The sequence below is a fragment of the Centrocercus urophasianus genome, unplaced genomic scaffold (genome assembly GCF_019232065.1).
Source record: "Centrocercus urophasianus isolate 14NV4802_14NV808 unplaced genomic scaffold, USGS_Curo_1.0 seq_58, whole genome shotgun sequence".
Classification (NCBI taxonomy): domain Eukaryota; kingdom Metazoa; phylum Chordata; class Aves; order Galliformes; family Phasianidae; genus Centrocercus; species Centrocercus urophasianus.
This window is the reverse complement of record NW_024885177.1, coordinates 308,764-327,754: the sequence shown is the minus strand read 5'-3', so window position 1 is coordinate 327,754 and position 18,991 is coordinate 308,764. Positions and strand designations below refer to the sequence as shown.

General features: G+C 44.9%; 1 protein-coding gene across 21 annotated transcripts in view; it reads right to left on the bottom strand.

Moving 5' to 3' along the window:
* The window catches only part of SLC23A2 (solute carrier family 23 member 2), a 50,844-nt gene extending 33,516 nt beyond the window's left edge, over positions 1-17,328 (bottom strand). Inside the window, exons 1-3 of one of the 21 annotated variants that reach the window (XM_042836171.1) lie at positions 3,596-5,057; positions 2,776-3,402; positions 1,764-2,403 (exon numbers count right to left, since the gene is read on the bottom strand). The gene's annotated coding sequence lies outside the window, so the exon portion shown is untranslated. Of the gene's footprint in view, positions 1-1,763; positions 3,403-3,595; positions 5,058-17,237 lie in introns of those variants that run through there. The other 20 variants (XM_042836174.1, XM_042836168.1, XM_042836175.1 and 17 more) reach the window with 20 other exon arrangements.
* Positions 17,329-18,991: the final 1,663 nt, after the last annotated feature.

Below are 18,991 nucleotides of genomic sequence, written 5' to 3'. Positions count from 1 at the left end.
TCTACAGTGCTGCTTTCGAGGGCCTTCAACGTGACATACTGGCAATCCTGCAGTGCTCATCTCCTGGCTTCTGCAATAAGCACACACGTAACTGGATCCTTCAAAGCAGCTCAGCTCAGACCCGAAGTTCCCATGACTATCACAATGACTTGCAACTCTGATAACTACCAGTTTTCCACAGTGTTAGCATGATGTTACTTTTCTCCCAGAAGCTTTAAGAAGGAAGCAGCTTCATGAGTTTCCTTAATTGCTCAACTCAAAACAAAACCACAAGGGTCTTTCCAAATTTCAGCTGGATCATGAATTTCTAGCAGCTGAGCTACGCTCACCCTACAAAAACATTACTCAAAATACAGCAATGAGCACAAAGTTTGAACACAACTCAAGTGGGCATCAAAAGATGGTACAAACAATGTTCACCTCAGAGAAGCCCAGAAGACAAGGAAGCCAAGATAAAAAAAGTTAGAGAATCCCAGTTAGCCTGAGAAGTGAGTGCATCCTTCCTATCCCTTAGCCTAACTGAAGTCACAAATGAATTAGCAGGTTATGCAGCTGCTGTGGTTTCTTGATTTGTAATATAGGAGCTGACCTACATTTGGTGGCCTTCCACTGACATGCAAGGGAAATATTTGGGAAATAAGCACAAAAGGCGTGGTTATAAAACAAGCTGGCATTAAAAGCACATTCTTTAGAGTGTACTGATGGAAAAGCTCCCAGAAGCAGTAGGTGTAGGTATGCCACCTGGTATGCACATGTCACACACCACGAGGAAGGAGCCACAGCCAACCCAGGATCTGCTTGGCTTTTACAGAGGGCTGAAGAGCCAACAAGCTCAGCCTACTGCACACATTAAGGAGATTAGAAACAAATCAAGGTGACAGCTTAATTACAAACTTCAGTTTATTAATTGTAATTCGTTGTCAGACTCATGCAAATATCAACAGCTTTCTTCCGCAAGCAGGGACGATGCTCAGCCAGAAGCTGTCTGATCTTACAACCAAGGTCAGCTTCACCTAAATTTTAAACAAAATCAGGGTGCTTATTCATAGAATGGCTTGGGTTTGAAGGGACCTTAAAGATCATCTAGCTCCAATGCCCTGCTGTTACAAGGCGAGTAATCTGAACAGGATTTCTGATGTTCCACCATGTCCACTTCCAGGTATACACTGAAAACCAAGGATGCACTGTGTCTGAATATAAATCAAGATATCCTTTCTGTCTGGGGCTGTATTTGGCAACAGACACAAAACAGATGTGGAAAGGAACCTGCACTCTCCATACTTAAGTTCTTTACTATAGAATGGTAAGGTGCTGGAACAGGCTGCCTGGAGAGGTTGTGTCCTCGGAGGCATTCAAAGCCAGGTCAGATGGGGCTGTGGGAGCCTGGTCTGGTATCAGATGGGGAGGTTGGTGGCCCTGCCTGTGGCAGGGGGGCTGGAGATTGATGATCCTTGAGGTCCCTTCCAACCTGGGCCATTCTGTGATTCTGTGAAACTTTGTGATGTTTTACTGTTAGATTACACCAAGTCCAAGCAGAAGATAAAGCCGAACTTTAAATCCCCTTCACTACCCCAGCAGGCATTGCAGAGCTGACCCCGGAGTCTGCAGCTAAACTCTCCATTCCTGCAGCGTCATACAATCGTGCAAACGTGATTTACTTTGTTCAGTTAACAAAAAAAAACCCAACATCAAGAAGTGTATTTACATAAAGTAGCTACTACTACTCCCCAGCACTGAGGATGCTGCAGGACAGGGTTGCTTACAGTTTGGCTGCCAGATGACAGATGACGTGGACTGAGGGAGCGGGAGGAGGAGACAGGCAGTCACAGCTGGGAGCAGCACCAGAGCTTTCTGCAGAAGGCAGCGGGATGGATGCCAAGAGATCAGGGAAGTTTTCAAAGAAATCCTTCACTGAAGCGCTGTGTCGGGGCAATGAGGGAAACAGGAATGCTTCTGGGTTTTCAGGACTGAAAAGCAGACAATCAAGGAATTTTGTAGAGGCTCCAATTAGACAAGTATACTTAGAGGGAGCAGCTACCCTGGGCCAGACACGCAACAACAGAAAAGCAAGGCAATTCCCAGTTAATTACAGAACAGCAGCTTTCTCCATTTTGCTCTTGGCTTCGGTTACACCAGCCATACAAAACCTCTGTACTGATTTTTTGGTCGTTCTTCTCTTCCTGTGATCAGACACACCTGGTCTTCCATGCATTAGACAGGAGGCAGAGCAATAGGCAGGTTCCTTTATATGAGTGCTCACTCACCCAAGTCCCAAGCTGAGCTCTTTTTAACACTTGATGATTCTCAGAGTGAGATTTCCCCCTTTATTTTCCAGCTTGCTCACCACAGCCATTCCCACCTGCTATTCGGCAGCACGAAGCCTGAGATACCACCTCTGAGAAGCTGTTCAAACGGAGCAGCACTTTATCATAGGGTTTAAAACTAATGACCAAATTACAAGTAATCAAAACAGCAGCTACGTTCCAACACCAAACTGCCTCTGAAGCTGCTTGATGTTTGACTCTGTGATCCCTTATGGGTTCCTTCCAACATGGGGTATTCCAAGATTCTGTGTTTTCCTACACAGCAAGAAGATTCCTCCCCCGTCCAAAGGACTCATCAACAATCTCTCATCAGCAAGCCTAATAAAGCCCAGCAATCTCTTTGCATTACACAACACGAGTCCCATCTGCAGCCCCACAACTGCCTCAACACTGACCACTACTGTTACATCTCAAGATTGGTGCTGAGATACCGCGGCTGTGAAGTCCCTACCTCAAAAACCAGTCCAGATACACAGGTGTGCCCAAAAGGCATTTTTTCAGCCTTGCAGGGGAATTTGACCATCTCACAGACAAGGAAAAGGTTGCATAATTCCCACACTTCATCTTCTGTTGTTACACGTAAAAACCATCTCCTTGGTTTAGTCTTCAGCAGAGATCTCCTCGGGCTCTTTTGAAACAGAGCCTCTTTGGTCTGGAAAATCTTTGAATTTGTCCCAACCACGTGCCCTTCCTGCTAAATGAAACAGCACTAAACTGCAGCAGATAAGATTTTCCCCCTCCAATTAAGAGCAACTACATCCACATTCAACCAAATGTGCTTTAAATTCTAAAGCACTTCCCCACAAGACACCCCTTCCCAAAAAGCATGAAATATGCCCAAACATTTAACTTACAAAAAGCAAGATTGAAGGAGCACTTCAGTAAGTCCCAAGCTTGTTTCTCATCCACTTCAAAGCACGTTGTCAAAGCACCACTGTATTCCCTCCTTGTAGGCACTAATGAGTTTTTAAGTAGTTGGTATTTTGACCACGGTGCAGAAAGTATGGCTGAGCTGACCGACGTTATCAGTGCCTACACAACGCTGCGCAGGAAAGTTATGCCCAGCTCAAACCTGCTGCTGATTTAAAGTATATTAGGTAAATCTCATTAGCTTCCTATGCGAATGAGCTTGCTGAGAAGAGGACTTAAGTCCAAATGAATGAGATATTTAACAAAGGATCTTAAAGCTTTCAAAAACGATGCTTGGTTACTCCAATTATTGTAGAGTTAACATAGCTTCGATTGTAAACGAAAATATCTGAAATATTTACCTTTCTAAGATGTATGTGTGAACGTGGAGGTGCGCCTTTGGTCAGAAATCTGTCAAGCTTGTATGCTTCTCACAGCATTTCTCCCATTTTGTTGTTCTAACAGGCAATGGCTTTGCCAAATTTTGTTGAGGTACACATGTTGTTCTCCACAGGACACCTATTTGATGCCCACAATGGTGTGCATTAAGGTCCTATGGAAAAGGCACAAAAGGAGTGCCCAGAAGCCATAACACATTTCAAAGAAATGCAGGCAAGATTTAGCAAATAGCTCTGCAGCTTGATCCTACACGACTGATAGCAAGTGACGCTAGCAATATTCTACAGACAGTGATGGGATAAATAAAAATGAAATACTGTATCACTCTGCTTTATGAAACACATTTCTACTTTATAGCTTTATTTTTAGCCAAGCACACCTCCATCTCTGTTTATGGTACACATTAACTTGATTTACAATAGCATGCAGCCCTTACAGCCTCCCTATGAAGCACTAATAACTGAAGAATTCAGATATCCCCACATTATTATGGATGTTAATACATAGTTCATTAAGCTCCTGTACAGCACTCAGCAACCTGAGCGCACACTGGCTCTTTTCTCAGCTTCCTTTGTACTTTCACTTGGCACTTTGATGAAAGCTATTTTTCTCCAAGACCTTAATCACATTCACAAGAAAAAAAGGTGAAGTTAGAGACTCATCTATGAAAAATCCCATTTATTAAGCAAACTAGGGTAATGTGCCAGCTTTCCCATCTCTGGGTACAAAGCTCCTTTCCAAAGGCTTCACCATTCCCAAGTCTACCTTTGAAACTGATATCCCTTGCTGGAAGAAAACAACATTAGCCCAGTAAACAACATAAAATCAATAACTGGTCACACTGCATGTGATGTACACATGCACGGAGGTAAATAAAGAGTTGATCTGTTAAGCTTAACTTGAAATAATTGAGTATTTCCCTTCTATTTAAGAGAACTCAATAAAAGATCTGGAATTCAAGAAACTTTCAAAAACTAATCCAGATGACGCCCTTCTGGGGTCAAACATTAAAACCTTCTCTTTAGGACAAAAATCTCATTTATTTTCCACCCATTTAAAAATAAAAGGAATCCAAAGTTTACAAGTAAACAGAAACAAGCAAACACTTCTGAATCTCTCTTGATCATGATAATTTTAAAATGGAAAAAAAAAACCAAAATCTTCTGTATATTGAAACTTAAGCTATGGAAAACCTGAAGTGATCAAGTTTAAATCATCTCATTTATAATCATGCCTACACTACAGCACTGAGCTTTTGTAACCATCCCTGTGAACACCTGGACTCAGAGAAGCCCTCTTACCACCAGGCTCACCCCTGGAGATCGTCTCAGGCAGCTCCTCTACTGGCGTCTCTTCCAGTTCGTGCTCAGAGCAACAGCCCAAGCTGCAAGCCACAGCCTGAAAGGATGCAGGCATCAGACTTTTATAATCTGGTTGGGCTCACGACATTGTATAACTGTACTTTGCCCAATCAACATCTCTGCACGTTACACAATGCTGAAATGCAGGAAGACACCACACGGCCATAAATTGTTACTACATGCCTCCACCACAGTTGAGGGAAGGGACAGAATCCCTGAGCAACAGCAGAGAGCACACGTAAGAACTGTGCGTGGAGGCTTAAGAACTTCTCATAACCCGGCCAGGGCCCTCAAAATCAAACTGCATAAATATTTACATGCCAGACTCCAGCAGCTGTAATCAGGACAGGGAATTTTCTCCTCCTGCCTCTGATGAACAAATTAGCATTTCCATAGCCCTCAGTTGTGCAACTTGCAAGGAAATATTTTTATTAGCAATTAGCCAGCTTTCAACAGTTCCCAGATCCAAAAGCTCTGCTCCGTAACACAAGGACCAGCAATCCAGTCTCAGCAAGAGCACAGAATGTACCCCACATGGGCTCCTTCACTTTACTGATGGAACAGCTTTATCACAGAGATGCTCAGAGCCTGAGACGGTAAGGGAGGAGGAACAGGAGAGAGTTAAAACAACAAACTCCATTAGTTAATAATGTACAGTGTGTCCTTATCTCCCTGACTACCTCTATTTCTGGATGAGGATGGCACTCATCTGAAGGGCCTTTCTCCAGCAAGCACATCCCCTTTGCTTGCTGTAAACACCATTCCCCACTCTGAAGTCTCCCACGTAGATGCACGGCATTACCAGCCCTCCAGGAGGCCCTTTACATCTGTCATGTCCTAAGTCCAAACCCTGTCCCTGTACGAGGGAAAAGCAGCAACCTTGACATGAGTCTGCAGTGTTAACAAGCCACCATCACTCCCACAGCCAACGCCATGACTGTGTACACAGGACTCCAGAAAGCAGCACTCAGCTGCGGGATGCTGCCCACGTTTCACCTGAAGTGCACCTTTTGAACCCAAAGCTGAGCAGGCAAAGGCCGAGGGCGCCATCTAGCTCCTTTCTCCCAAGGAGCACAGCAAGCACTGCGCAATTAGCAAAGTTCATCAAGAGCTTGCTTCACTGGAACATCAGCACAGCAGGCACTGGCACGTGCTTGTCCTTCCATCATAGGATGAGCCACTGAATAGGGCACAATTAATTGTTATTACATGTGTTACATCGTTTATTAAGAATTCATGAAAGAAAGTCAATTATATCCAACAATAATTTTGTGTAATATGCGTGTATATAAAAACACATTATTTTACATTTAGTCTCCACTGGAAAGAGATGTTGAAAGGTTCCCTCCTCCATTTGCTCACTTTCCAATTCTCAGCTTCTTTCCTAGGCTCTTGGCTTCCGATTCCCAACATTTGTGCCAAAGTTGACCCACAAAACCCAAAACATTTCCTAAGTCCAGTGAAGAGAAAGCTTACAGCCTCCAATGCAAGCAGTCTCTAATGCAAGCTTCCCCATATCTGATGCTTTAAGATCAGAAATCAACAGCTGTACAATAGACCCAGACAGCCTATGAGGTCGTTCATACTTTGGAGGAGTATGGTGGAAGCTATTGAAGCTATTCCAGCTTCAAGACATTTGATGTGCTTTCAGGGAGCACGAGTTGGAATCTGTGGTCCTTATGGGTCTCCTCCCATCAGATTCTATGACTATTTAATGGCAAAAAAAGAAGTAAGTTTTGGAAAAACAAACAAGATATTTGCTTTTTGACTCTTCACACCTAATGACTGCTAATCTCTAGCATCCACAATTATTTCTTTAAACTTCTTTATTTCTTGCAAAAAACAAAACAAACGAATAACCAGGAACTCAAACGCTGTTTGCCATGGATGTCAAAGTTCAAAGTATAATTGAGTTCAATGCCAGTAACATTAGTTAAGTATTCAATTAACCAAGACTTGTATATTTACCTTACCATTAAGGCTAACCGGTTCAAAGGTCATCATCAGGTAGTGGACAATTTCATCATTACAAAAATTTGTTTCTCGTTAGTTAGTATTTATACTCCATAATTTAGTTCAAACAAACCACCTGCTGATCTGGAGGCCTTCACTCCAAGTCCAGCTTCTCCCATCCACCAGACAGATCTAATTGCCTGTTGTTTGCATGCAATTGCTTGCAGTGAATAGGTACTTAATCACTGCTACGCTTGAAATGAATGCTGATTCAAGATTTAATCTTACGGTTTCAAGACAGCACAATATTATACAGTGCATTTTCAAATACTGTAATAACGCAAAGGACAGGGGAATGAAAAGCTGAGAACAGAAATGGGGGATTTTATGCCACAGCACAGCAGTCTTCACCTTCTGGATCAGTCTGGAACAGGAGGAACCTCCAGATCAGCTGGCTCTCTTTCCAGCTGCCCCACTAAGCCTGTTTTACGCAAGCGAGCAGCGTGTCAGAGCTGCGCTTTACTTACTGTAATTCAAACCCTCCGGGAAGCTTTATGTGTTGCTGCATTTTATTGATGGAAGTGAAATCACAGCCGACAATTTATCTTCCACTTCTCCATGCAGGAAGCAGACTGTCGTAACGATCCTGCATAACCAGTCATCATTTTTATGCCCTGCTTAATATTTGAAGCTTGGGCTGACAGAAGCACCTCTCTTGCTTGAGGATGTTACTCCTCGGAGGAGTTCACTTCTGATTACTGTGATGAAATCCAATTTTGTGCCTCTTTCCCAGTTACACAGTGCTCAGTTTAAGCATGAAACAAATACTTCAGAGAGACATAGCTGAATTACAAATGCTTGCTGGTAGACACGCACTGGTGAGCTGACACTTTACAGGCATTCTGAGTCTGAAGTATTTATTCAGGGGATGATTTTGCAGCACTCAAATTTAGGACAAAATTCTTTTTTGAAAGCATCTGTTTCTTCTATACTGAAAAGTGTCTCTTGTGTGCGAGGATGGAGCACAGTGGTGGACTCACACAACTGAATTCGATGATAACATAACCCAGTGACCACAAGCACCTGGTAACCAAATCACTCCTTTGAACCTTCAGATATTGCCAGGTAATAACAAGAGAAACAAACAACATAAAAGGCAAATCAGATGCAATCAGTGCAAAACTGTTAAGAAGAGGTTCTCTGCTCCACAACCTATTAAAACAAGGAAGAAAAAAAATACCCGTTCCAGCAGAGCAGGTGCTGCACAATACTCAGCTGTTGGACTGAGCCCTTTGCAGAGCAATAGAACTGAGACATCACCTTTGCATGAAAATCCATTTGAAAAAGGAGAGGGTGAGGTGAAGGATGTCACAGTAACCCGGCCAAACCACGGCTCAGTGAGCGTTCTTCCTACCAAGTCCTAACAAATCCGCAGCGTTCAGCACCAGTGAACTCATAGAAGATGTAATTACATCACACACAAACCAACCACATGACATATTAGTAAACACATCCACTTTGGTTTTTTCCTTTCTAAACCCTGCCTTACAGGCTGTGTTACTGTGTTTCCTACAGCTTTTCTTGCAACCACAGTATTTTTTAAATTCTAGGGTCTGAGAAGTCATTCAAGGCAGAACATGAACCATGCCTATGGTTCATTCACACAAAAAGTAATTACCAGATGGAAGTGCCTTTAAAAATGCCTAGGGTTGATTTTTGTTCAAGAAACAAGAAAATACTGTCAAGAACAGACGGGGAGTGAAGCCAAAGCCATTTACTGCAAATGTGCTCCAAAAATTAACGGCTAAGGAACATGCTTTCTGTGACCTGCTACTGTATTCATGGGTCCATAAACCAAACCAGCTACCTACATCTCTCCTGGACCCTCAGGCATGTTTGCAATTAGCAGCCCAAACTCAAATCACTTTTCTTTGAGGACTGACAAGGGTAAAACCAGTTCAGTGGCCAATACAGCACCAAGGGAAGCTGCTGGATGCCACCCTCACAGCATCCTTACGACACTCCCAGACGCCAGGGAAGCACGGTCAACATCACCACGTGCTTAGAAGACAGCATCCAGCCCAACTCCATGTGCAGTAACTCAGCCAGAGGAACTCCACACAGCTAACCCAACAGCCCAGGCACCCAAAAGGCCAAAACTTAATCCGCCAATCGCAAGTGAAGACCGGCGACCAGCCCAGCAGCTCCAACCTGCCCAATGCTGCAGGCCACCGAATGGACATGCACATCTATACACTAAGTCTGGACCTGCCACATCTGTTGGCTCTTCCCACCTGTGGCATTATTTCGCTGTTACCATTTAGGCAGCACACAAACAGTTTATCTGCCTTGTTTTTTGACTGCAAGTAGTTTCTAAAGTGCGCTCTACATTAGGTCAGAGAAGAAAATAGCAGACTGATACGGTAACAGGCTATGCAAAGAACACAGAAAGTTCCATCCTTCAGCTGAAGCTGCTGTTATTTTAATTTTCTTAAGGCAAAACATGTTTATACAAAAAATACCTTACAGCTTTGAATTCAATATGCAGTTTGCTCAGAGATCCGCCTGCATAGTGACCAGGTGAGTTAAAATCTCCAGTTGCTAAATTAAATGTTGTAAAAGAGGGAGGGAAGCAGAGAGCCACACTTTGCTCAGCAATCCTGGTTTCCCACTCACAGTTCAATAAGTAAAACGCAAGCACAGCTTCGCAGCACTGCCCAACTGCTCAGGCAGCCACAACTCCCCCTCCCACCAATCCCAGCCTCCTCCATCTGAAATGAAAAAGCCCTTTTAATCTTCAAAGCATGGCCACAAGTCAATCTCAAACTTAGCACACTTTTTAATTTTCTTTTTAATTATCCAGCTGGGAGAGTTATGCCCTCTTTGCTCAGTGACCTTTCATTCCTTCAGGATTATTTCAAGAAATCTTTCCTGGGAATGATCAGCAAATTTATACCACTTGCAGAGGAAATGTTTCCAAGCATACAAGCACTGAGAGAAGAGACAACAAGATTCTTTGTGTACTTTTGTGCAGGCTGCTTTTACTGGGGTAACCCAGTAACTGGGGTAACCCAGCACAGCACACTCTGCTCTGCAGGGCAGTTACATTCTGGCTTCAAAGCAGCAACTGCAGCAGGCACAATTCTGACATTTACCCCAATGCTTTTCCAGCAGGCCGTTGTTGCTGCACTGAGATTCAGAGTTCTTGATCCCAGAAGAGAATTTCTTTCTGCTAGAACAGAAGGCAAGGGTGAAGCTGATAGCTATTGGTATGGAGATTCTTGCATCAGCAACAGCTGACCCAAGTTGGTCCTGTGAGTGCTGGCGTTGAAGCACAGCTTGGTTTGCCACAGCTGGAGCCACAAGGATAAATCAAGTCGTTACAGACGTTAACGATTTTTAAGTTAACACCAGCACTTACATCCTGCCCACACACTAAACTGCATGCAACCCTGCTCTTGATTCCCACACCAATTACTAATTTATTAATTTTACAACAAGCCTGGAAGTGTTTATGCAAACAGGCTCATGTTTAACCAGACCTGCTGGTTAACTTCCCCTACTCATCTTTCAGGCAGATCGGGGTGAAAGTGCCCCATGGCCAGCAGTCACAACCTACTTCCTTCTCTGTGCGCATGGCAGCTGTGCCTGCTTGAGGCGTGCATCACCACCACAGCCCTGCTGTCTGCGTTTTTAGGGCTTTTTTGCAGACATCTATATAGCACTACTTGGAAAAAAAAAAATCACAATAGTTCTTGCTTAATTGGCATTACTTAGAGAACTACTATTTGGAGTAATACCGTTTAGTCATACATTCTACCCTCAAACAACATTTTCCATTTGAATAATTAAGAAGAGAAAAGACCAGTACAGATAGAGTCTCCTTTGAAGATACCCACATGCTGTGCTCTCTCCATAATAAACCTATTACCTGCCACTGAACAACACAGTGTCTGCCACAGCAGCCTCCAGAACAATAACACCAATTAGACGCGGCCCCTCAACACACCGCTGTCCTGCAGTCGGTGATTCTGCAGGTTTAGGAAGCAGGCAGTGCTGCACCTGGGCAAGATTCACTCGGGCAAGATTCACCCGGGCAAGATTCACCCGGGCTAACGCTGACCACGACATCCCCACAAAGCAGAACAGCCAAGGGGCAAAGCCTGATAATCCATGGGGTTTGAGCTCATTTATACTGAGAAACTCAATGGGAAGTTTAACTGACAGCTTTGCTCAATTCGACTGTGCCTTATTAGACATCTTCATGAAAAGCACTGAACATGTTTGATCCCTTCCAAAGAGGAAGGCTCGTTAGCTATGGATATTTACAAGAGCTCAAAATTACAGGAGCTCCTTCTGTCCTGGAGAAGGAGCTGCTCAGATCCATGTCTTTATGAGAAGGGCTCATGCAGCACGTCAGCAAGAACTCAGGTTCCATCCTTTTCTCCTGATATCTGCAAACAAGACAGGCAGTGCAAACATCAGGTCACTGGAAAGCCTGACTCCGAGTTCACACCTCAACGCATGGCTACAGGTCCAGGGGAGTGCAACAGCACTGCTACACAGCACCACAGATTATATCTCACGTCAAGACAGATCTTCTGTGCTCTGAAGTCAACATGCTGCAAACTGAGCAGCTCTCATTCATATTGCTCCTTCCAGATAGAATCTGCTCTCATTCATTCTCCACTGTCCAGCTAGAAAAAATAAATAGAGCAAGTAAACTATTACACTACCTTTACACAGATAATCACTATTACACTGATAATAAGCATTATGCTCAGCAGCAACTCATGGCATTTCACACCCACAATCGGATGATACCAATGCAAATATACACTTCCAGGACCATCAAACAACAGACACCTGTTGCTGTCCCTCTACATGAAGGGCACAGAACAGCATGAGAACAACACAGCTATGCCTTTGGTTCTATAAAGCAGGGACCTGGAGCTCCAGTTTTATTATATTATCATCTTTTTGTCAGCCTGGATCCCAACTGCTTCTTAGGTTCGGCACACACACAATAAAGTGCCCCAGAGAAATCAGTGCTCTTTGAGCCTTCATCAAAAACTCTGGTCTGCTGAAGTACACTCAAGCAAACGCTTCTGGAGTCAGGAACATCTGTGTCAACCTGCAGAAACAATTCATTTTGCATTAAAAAAATATCAATAAAAAAATGCTCCAGCTGATGCTTCAACACACCCTAATTTTCCTGAACATATGCAAAAGCATGAATGCATTTTCTTTGCTCAGGTATGGCAAGGCTCTGAATACAGCAATCTACAGTAAATGGGGTAAATTACATGGGGTAAATACAGAACTCAGGATTTTTCCTGCCACCTATTCAGACACAGTCATACTTTATCACAAGGCATGCAAATAAACACATTTTATTTTCCTTAAATAACCTATACGACCTGAATACTGATGAGAATATACACACACACAGAGGCACTTTCTTCCCACAAGCACAACAAAACACAAACACTAACCTACATACTGAAATGCAAGGCAAAAGGCCAGAACATAGAATCCCTTAAAATCATTACGTTTTGTACAGAACACCACAAATACCCAGCAGATACACTTCAGAGCAAAAGCAAGAAGTCAGAGACTTGCATTAGGGAGCACCTTCCTCTCTAGGAATTCCAGAGCACTGGAAGTTAGGAGCAAACTCCCAGCACATCAACCACCTCATCACACAAACACAGCCAAGACTGACTGCTTTGGGTACCTTCTTAAATCTCCCAAACTGCCCTTTATTCCCTTAACTTTTATAACCTTACAAGCACACTAACAGCCAGCATGCCACTAAAACGTTGCCCCAGGCTGTGATTTCATGGCCATGCAACAATTAAGGGTAAACCCAATTAAAATGTGTTACTACTTTTAGAGTCCTAACTTACTCGGAGCATCCACACACAAGGCTAATGCCTAGGAATCCAAGTGCACAGAAACCCCTTCCAGTTGCTTTTTTAATTTCCTTGCTATGACAGCATTCCTGTCTACAGCTCATTCTCAAAATGCTCCAGCCAACTGTTCATGTGACACAGGCACTGCAATAATTTGATGTGAAAAGAAATGCAGACAAGAACTTGGGGGGACATTCAGCCATTTGATATCTGTCCTATGAGTCATTCCATTTCAAAACCATCACCATGTGAGTCAATCACTCCTTCACCATTTATACTCATTCAAGGCCATACTTCAAGCAACTTCAACCTAAAGGAAATGGCACAAAGTCAGCATTGTCTCTGTAGTCACAAGGGGCACAGCAAGCAAGCACTGGTTAAACCTGCGTGTGATTATTGTGTAGGTGTATGCAGGCATATAAATGAACTCTAGTATTGCTGTCACAGCCCCTAAAAGTTCAACATGCCTAAAGGTACCACGTTGCTACTTACAGCTCCTTCAACACAATGACAAGTGGACAAATCTGCTCCTAAAATTACAACCCTCAGACAGAGCTCATCTCCTCTGGCATTTTGCTGACGTAAGTACAAGATCAAAGCATCGCCCAAGGAGAAGGATGCACCGGTCTCTGCAGTGCACAAGAGAAAACTCCACCATGCCATCACACTGAGGCGCACGCGACAACGATTTGGTCCGTCTGGCCTGATGGAACATCCAGCACTGAAGAACTGTTGCTCAGGATCTAACTCCTAAAGCGTGTTGGATTAGAAGAACAGAGATGTGCACAACACATTATTGCGCACAGAGTATTTCTGATGCTGTATACATTCTTACTGCTGTGTTTGGAAAGAGAAGCTACAAATTCTCATGTCAAGTGCAAGGTATAAAGCTAGAGCAGGAGACTTCATATGGACTCCTCTTCCTTCCTTTCCCCACCAGTGATGGACCAACAGCCCAACCCTTTCCCAAGGAGGCACCACTTCTCCTTTCACAGCCGAATTACCAACAAGAAATTCCCAATTAAGATCCTTCCCTCACTGAAGAGCACACAGCTAGCAGACATTTCCTTCCCATAACCTATCGTCAGACTTTTCTTCCTTTAACTCAGTTGTCATAAGACCACTCCTAACAACTAGAAACATTTAGCCACAATACTTTCTTAGAAGCATAAGAAACACATTCCCAGCAGCAACACAAAGTTAGCACAATGTCTTAATGCAACCCACCCCTGGGAACAGCTCGGGAACATGGCACATAGCTTTCATTTTCAGTGATTTATTTTCATGCTGCCTTAGGCTCCATCACGCTGCACATCTCTTTACTCATCCTGACCGTCAATATTTTCTTCCTGCAGCTTTCAAGTCAAATAAACCACGCTGTAACTGCAGTCGGGCCGTTTCATGACCACTAAGGCTCCATAAATAAGAGCACTTGATACAAATAAATTTTTCGGCAATACAAGAACCATCATCACCAATGGCAGAAAAAACGCTTTGTGCAGCCATCTGCATTTTCCCTTCCTACCATAAACGTCCAAAGGAGTGTTTGAAAGCAAGATAAATCTATGGAGAAAATGGCTCCAGAGAATCTTTTCGGTCTTGGGTTTTTTCTTACTGATTTTTATACGTGGTTCACAAAGATATCGAAAGGAACTGCTGCAGCAGAATAAAACCTTCCAAAAGCACCCTGCGTAAGACACAGCACTTAATGGAACAGCTCACAAGGGTGTGTTGCCTTCCTTCCCCTGGTACACACAGGGATCAGAAGAGTTCAACTGCAGCAGTTCAGACCCGGCCATGAGGGCAGTTTAGCAGCCGCTTCCTCAGCAATCCTCCCCCAAGATGGGTAAAGCTGCCCTCGGGCAGCTCTGAGCAGCCTAGAGAGCGCTCCTCTGAGCCCGGCTCCACAGCACAGTAAGGAAACCCACGCTACTAAGGAAGCTAATTAATACTTCGGGACATAACAGGAAAAAAACAACAACAACATACAGACAGACTCAAAGAATGCAAACCCAGCCTGTCTTATTTTCAAGCCGGGAAGAAGTACTGCACACAAACGCAGCGTCATCTGCTAAGATCTGAAACAAATACGGGGAAAACCTACAGTCATATCACCTTCTGGTTTCCCCACCTCCTCAAACACTGCCAGTATCTTGAACTCCTCCCGAAGAAAACAGTCTCCAGCCCAGCAAAACCAACAGACGCACAACTCTTGTTTCTCTCCTGGAATTCAACTCCCTGTTAGCTTCAAGTACAGAAGATAGAAAATCTCATATTAGCAGTTGGAAAGGGTTTGCTTAAAAAAAAAAGTAATAACAATAACAATCACAGAAACGTTCACCAAATTGCAGCCCAAATTATCCTGCTCTGTGCAAAGCTGCTTCTCCTTCTGGTTTGTTTCTGTATTGACAACGCAGAAAAGGCACAGACAACATTTCCACCCAGCTCTGTGTATCTACTTAATGTGAGGGCCAATGCCTTTGAGAAAACGTGCACCAAACCTCAGCCTAGCTGAATGCAAGGTTTAAAGACAAGTGACAGATTGGGATGGGTTTTAAACCTGAAGAACTTGGCTTGTTAAGGAACAGGTGGAACCCAACCCACCCCAGCTCTTTCCCTTATCCCCAGGGCTCTGACAAGACATTTTCAACTCCAATTTGCATCTTTCCTACAGCCAAAGGCTTGTTTAAATCCACGATAAAAATCTTAGGAGATGTTTAACCTCACAGCTAACCCAAGGTTGAATTTGTTCCAGTGCAACTCCCAGTTAACACTGCTATAATTTCAAGCTACCTGGATCACAACTTGAAACTGGGAGTAGAGTTGCAAAAGCTCATCAACTACAAATCCGATTGTTCTACACGTGTCCAGGATTGTTTCATGCTGCACTGCTCTGAGCTGCTTGCTGCAATAACCCCTTACTTCTAGTGAAATCTCCCAGCAGGTTAAGGTGTGCAGTTCCAGTGCCTTGCTCTGGCAGAGTGCAGCACTCCAGACTGCTCCAGCGTTTGTTCTGCTTCTCCACTCGGTTTTCCAGCCCGCATCAAACTCCAGGTGCCAGCAAAACCACCATCCAAAACAGCTCCTATTTTAAGCTTAAAATGGGTAATTTAAAGCTCACTCAAGTAAGGCAACACCATGATGCACGGGGGTATACAGATGTGTTAAGCTCCAAATGAGAACAGAGCATTATTTCTAATTCAGGTGGTCAAGTTCAAGAGCAAGTCGCGCATTTATCTGGCACAGAACTCATACCGAGAGGTGTGAGCAGGCAATAAGACGTCCAAAATGATCACAGATCTTCACCTTGTCTTAAATATGTTTGAGGATTTTTCCCCTTTCCTGCCAAAATTTTCTATAGGCTCTGGAGGCAGCTGACTGCCTTCTGTGTTCGGCCCCACTCCCCCATCTACAGAAGTGATGAGCAGACCCCCAAAGCCTGGGTGTGGAAAAGAGCAGACCCTCAAAGCTGAGCCATCCTTTGAGCCTTCAAAACGACAACGATGCTTCAAAATGAAGGGACAGGAATCTGCCTACACGCTCATCCTTTATGACAAACCTACTAACGACAGAAAAGCACAATGCACGTATTGAGGCATTACCCAGTAGGTAATGAAACCCAATCAGAGGTTCATCGACAAGGTTTTTTTGTCAGGGCATTTTGTATTGCCTGCATTTGGCCCCACACATCTTAAAACAAAAGGGAAATGTGCACGATGGGGCTCACAGACCGAAACAGGAATAGAAATATGAAATGCCTCGAGCTGCAAAGGAAGCAACACACAGCCCACAAGCCTCAATCATTTAGGAAAATAATAACGATAAAATAAAACCCTCAAATCACATCGTGAGAATGGGATCAGACAGATGGGGGGGGAGAATCGGGGGATGGGAGTAACGTGAATTGCTTCACCCCATCTTCGAGCTGACGGCTCTGCCACCCATTTTGTTTCCAGTAATGAAATAATTAAAAAAAAAAAAAAAAAAAAAAAAAAGGCGCGAGACACGACAATCTCCGCAAAAGAACACCCACACCTACGGCCCCCCACAGCCGGCAGGTGGCTGCGGCCGCAGGCGCCACCGCTCGCAGCCCCTCCGCAGGGCAGCCCCGGCTCGGAGAGGGGAGAACGCGGAGGGGTTTAAAAAGAAAGAGAAAAAGGGGACGCGGATGGCACAGCAGCCGCCAGGCCAAGGTGAGGCGCAGCCCCGCAACATGGTGGAGGCTCCCCGGTAGGCGGCAGGAGGAGAGGATGAGGGGGAGAGGAGACGGAGGGCAGCGCGCGGAGGTGACAGCGGGCGGCTGCCGGACGGCGCCATGGGGGAGGCGCCCCTCGGGCTGCGGCCTCGGCGCGGCAGGAGGAGGAGGACGGGCTCACCTGCCATAGCGGGCGGCGAGGGCGATGGAAGCTGCGGCAGCGACGGAGAACGCGCCAGACTCCGCACCCCTCGGTCGGCAGCGGGGAGTAGAGCGGGGCCGGGGCCGCCCCGCCAGGCAGAGCACGGGGCGGGCCGGGCCCCGCTCCGCCCCCGCCAAGATGGCGCCCGCCGCCTTCCATCAGCGTCTGGGCGGCATGGCGGCCCCGCAGCGGGCGAGCGACGGTGGCGTGGGCGCGTTATGAGGCGATCCTGAGGCGAGGCGAGTCCTGCCCAGGTGCATCGCTATGGCAAATGGTGTTGGTGCGGGCTCGGGGTGCACTGAGCCCATGCGTCTTCTGGGGGGAGTTCATAGAACGGCTTGGGTTGGAAGGGACCCGAAGGATCAAAAATACATAAATAAATGAATAAGTAAATAACTCCAGCTCTTCTAATAGGAGAAGTGATGGCAATAAAGACATTCTTTCTTCCCTCCAAGGAAGTGGGCACCCTCAATATGAGATGCCCCCCAACACACACACTGCAATCTCTGGCTTAAAGTCATGTTAAAATCTCAATTTTTCTCACATTTTCAGACTTTTTTGCTTGAACAGTGATGGGCACATCACCACACAGCAGGCCGGTCCTGGAGCACAGAGCTGTGCGTTTCAGACCCATGGCAGATCTCTGCTGCTCCAATAGCCCACACTGGAACAGACGTATGCTTTCTCTTCAAGCCTGTTGGCCCAAAAATGAATATATATAAATAAATAAATGACATTCTTAATTGATTTTGATACTGGTAACTTGCTTTAATTTTGCCCAGAGAGGTTGTGGATGCCCCAGTCTCTGGATGGGGCTCTGGGCAGCCTGATCCAGTGGTTGGCAGCGCTGCCCTTGGCAAGCAGCTTGGAGCTGATGATCTGTAAGGTCCCCTCCGACCGAAGCCATTCTGTGGTTCTGTGATTAATTTGTCTTCTACCCTTTTCGAGTGCGTACACTTCTGGGATGTGTTGGGGCTCATTGGCTCACTCTACCTTTTACGTCTTGCTGCCCTTCTGGGAAGCCACAGCCCAATGCTGTCTCCAATAATTCCTACTTTTTCTCCCATGGCAAAGCTCTGCTTCAAGCAGCAGTGCTAACTTACAGTAGGTGTCCTTAGATAATATTGACTGATGCTGAGCTTTCTCCCCAAACCAGCCCGCTTTGTTCTCTGATTAAGGTGCCTTGTAGCTGTAACTGGAAACCAAGTCAATAGGAAAACTTCTGCTCTCTGGACCAGTGACACTAATTGTAATCCATTGCATCATTTCACCCAGACCTGCAATTCTCTGTTGATCTTCCAGGTCCTTGCCTTAATAGTTGCTGTTTGCAGAATTCAGCTGCTCAGAGTGTTTACTGAGTATTTGCTCACCAGCTGTCTGACCCCTTCCATCCACTGCCGGTGTAAAGAGGGTTTCATCGGATCCCACTAAAACCCAGGAGCTTATTTTAAGACCGTAGACTCTATGAGGCCCCTGGAGCATTTGTGTTTCTTATCCTTGTGCATCACTCAGTTCCACATTCACTGAGGTACTCTCCTTGTTAAGCTTCTAAAAGGCTTTCAAATTAACCATATGCAGGACTATACAGGACACAGATAAGTCACAAAGCATCTTTTCTGCTTTGTATGCTCTTGACTATGGGTATCGATCCGTAAGCATTGCTCAATGCTTGGCTTTAACCCAAACATATACATATATTTAATTGCAGCTTTTAAACATTAATAGACTTTGTT